Below are 3721 nucleotides of genomic sequence, written 5' to 3' on the forward strand. Positions count from 1 at the left end.
CTTATTAAGAAAATGTTCTGCATCCTACTTTGGTGAGTGGTGTCTGGGGTCCTAAAAGCTTGCAAGCGGCCATCTAAGATGCATCAATTGGTCCCAACCACCTGCAGTAAAGGAAAATGAAGAACACCCAAGACACAAGGAAAAGTATTAGCCCAAGAGACAGAAAGGGCCACATACACCAGAGACTTCATCAGCCTGAGACCAGAAGAACTACATGGCGCCTGGCTACCACCAATGACCGCCCTGACAGGGAACACAACAGAGAGCCCCTGACGGGGCAGGAGAAAGGTGGGGTGCAGAACTCAAATTCTAGTAAGAAGACCAGACTTAATGGTCTAAATGAGACTGAGGGACCCTGGAAAGCATGGCCCCTGGATTCTCTATCAGACCAGAACTAAAACAATTTCCAAGGCCAACTCTTCAGACAGGGATTGGAGTGGACTGTGGGACATAAAGTGATACTCGTGAGGAGTGTGCCTCTTAGCTCAAGTACGTACAAGAGACTAAATGGGCAGCTTCTGTCCGTAGGAGGTGAGATGGGAAGGCAGAGAGGGTTAGGAGCTGGTTGAATGGACATGGGGAATCAGGGGTAGAAAGGAGGAGTGTGCTGTCACAATATGGGGAGAGCAATTAGGATCACATAACAACATATGTATAAATTTTTGTATGGGCGACTAACTTGAAATGTAAACTTCATTTAAACAACAATAAACAACAACAAAAATATTGTCTGTCAACTTGGCTGGGCCATGATTCTCAGTGTTTATATGTGATCGCTTCCATCTGGGATCTTCTGTGAGTAGCCAATCAGTTGAAAAAGAGTTTCCTTGGGTGTGTGGCCTGCATCTGAATATAAGTGGACATTCTGGCTTTTGCCCTCTGTAACCTGCAGCTGCCTCCTGTTCGTCTGACCTCTGGTTCTTGGGACTTGAGCTAGCAGCTCACCTGCCGATCTTGGGATTTGTTGATCTTCACAGCCTCTAAGCAGAAGCCCTGTTGTCTGACCTGCCGATCTTGGGTTCGCCAGCCCCTGTGGCTACATGAATCAGGAGAAGTCTCTATCCTGACCCACAGACTTGGTACCTTCCAGCCTCTACAATCACATGAGCCATTTCCTTGATATAAATCTCTCTATATATACATTTGTACACTTTACTGGTTTTACTTCTCTGGAGAACCCAGCCTAAGACAAGTACTGAACATTCTGATCAAAGATTCCATAAAAGAATCCTGATCAAAAGGGGGAAAATGCAGAACATAATTTCAAATTCTCATGGACTCTAGACTTTCTGGAGCCATGGAGGATGGATGAACCCCTGAAACTACTGCCCTGAGATAATCTTTAAATGTTAAACCAAAAATATCCCCTGAAGTCATCTTAATAAAAAAAAATTCAGTGAATAATTATAGATGATTTCTAAGGACCAGATCAGGCCTAAAATGCGAGCAATCTTTACACTTTTGAAATTAAGAACAGGGAACATAAAACTTGATTTAATTAAAATATTTTAAAAATCGTATCCTCAAAAAAAAAAAGTTTCTCAGACTCCTCATTTATTCTTTATAGTTGCATAGTATTCCACTGTATGTATGTACCATGGTTTGTTAATCTATTCATCCGTTGACGGGCACTTAGGTTGTTTCCATCCATCTTTTTGCTATTGTGAATAATGCAGCAATGAACACAGGTGTACATATGTCTATTTGTGTCGCTGATGTTATATCTCTGGGATATATACCTAGGAGTGGGATTGCTGTATCATAAGGTATTTCTATTTCTAGCTTTCTGAGGAAGCACCATACTGTTTTCCATAGTGGTTGTACCATTTTACAATCCCACCAGCAATGTGTAAGAGTTCCAATCCTCCCACAACCTCACTAGCATTTGTTATTTTCTGTTTTGTTTTGTTGTTTTTTTTTGATCACTGCCATTTTTGCAGGGGTCAGGTGGTATCTCACTGTAGTTTTGATTTGCATCTCATTAGCCATTAGAGAGCAAAGGAGAACGAAAAAAACCAAAAACACGAGGAAAATATCAGTCCCAAGGACTAATGGACCACATGAACCAGCCTCCACCCGCCTGAGCCCAGAAGAACTGATAGTGCCTGGCTGCCACCACCGACAGCTCTGACAGGGATCACAACACAGGGTCCTGGACAGAGCAGGAGAAACATGTAGAACAAAATTCAAATTTAAATTCACAAAAACAGACCAGACTTACTTGTCTGACAGAGACTGGAGGAACCCCCAAGACTACGGCCCCTGGACACTCTGCTAACTCAGAAATGAAGCCACTCCCGAAGCCCACCTTTCAGCCAAAGATTAAACAGGCCTATAAAACAAACAATAACACTCGTGAGGAATATGCTTCTTAGTTCAATCAAGTATATAAGATCAAATGGGAAACACCTGCCCAAAAGCAACTACGAGAAGGCAGGAAGGGGCAGGAAAACTGGACAAATGGACACGGAGAACTTGGGATGGAAAGGGGGAGAGTGCTGACACATTGCAGGGATTACAATCAATGTCACAAAACAATTTGTGTATAAATTTTTGGATAGGAAACTAATTTGCGCTCTAAACTTTCACTGAAAGCACGATAAAATTAAAATCATACATATTTTAAAAAGATGACAATTTCTTATGGCTTTGAATCTATGGAGGCTAAATAAAACATTTGTTAAAATTATTAAAAAAAAAAAAAAAAAAGGCACCACGGCTAACCATGAGGCCAAACATGTTACTAATGTTTGCTGATTTCTGGGTTTTACAGATACTGTTTCACTTAATCCTCACACAGACCTCTGAGGAAAGGGGGTATTAGCTAGTTCCATTTTACAGATGAAGACAATGAAACTGGGAGCAGTTAAAAATAGCCAGGATTACACAGGGAGTAAGACACAAACCAAGGATTTGAACACTGCTGCGAAAAATTATCTAAAATTTGAAAGTAAGGCAAAAGAAGGAAAAAGATGACTTTAGGCCTTTAATTCAAAGTTGTATTAGAACAATGTTCTCAACTAGGATAATTTTACCTCCTAGGGAACATTTCACAACTTCTAGAGACATTTCCAATTGTCACAACTGGGGTGCTACTGGCATCAAGTGGGTAGAGACACAGGGTTGCTGCTAAACATCCTACAATGCATAGGACAGCCCACAACAAAGAACGACCCACTCCAATAAGTCAACAGTTCTGCTGTTGAAAAACTCCGCTCTAAGGTAATGTAACTTCGTTTGACTTATTATTTGCTATTGATTAGGTCTCAAGAATGTCAATTTACAGAAAACAGATCTGTAAATGATGCCAATGATTGTTGCCTAGGAAGGTAACCCCAAGGGTTATAGTTTTTATACTTGCAGGACACTAACCAGTTGTGTACCTAATTTAGTAATCCTACTGCAGCATTCTTTTTGTATCATGACTATATAGATCAGCTTCTTCTAGTCTTTCAACCAGCTCTGCCTTCCTGCTGGCTCCCTCTCTAATTAATTAAATGTTTGGCATGTGTTCACTAAATATTTGTATGAAAATTACATTTTTAACTTGCTGAAAGTTATGCTTTGAAAATACATCTGTCGGGCTTCATAAAGTCCACACGTCCACTCCACCAGACTGCTTCCTTGAGGGCTATTGGAATTATTAGTGCAAATTCCTTACTCAACATGAAGAATGACTCTCCAAAGGTGATATCCTGAATATCATATGCTTCTTTCCTAT

Source organism: Trichechus manatus, unplaced genomic scaffold (assembly GCF_000243295.1).
Source record: "Trichechus manatus latirostris isolate Lorelei unplaced genomic scaffold, TriManLat1.0 scaffold00038, whole genome shotgun sequence".
Classification (NCBI taxonomy): Eukaryota; Metazoa; Chordata; class Mammalia; order Sirenia; family Trichechidae; genus Trichechus; species Trichechus manatus.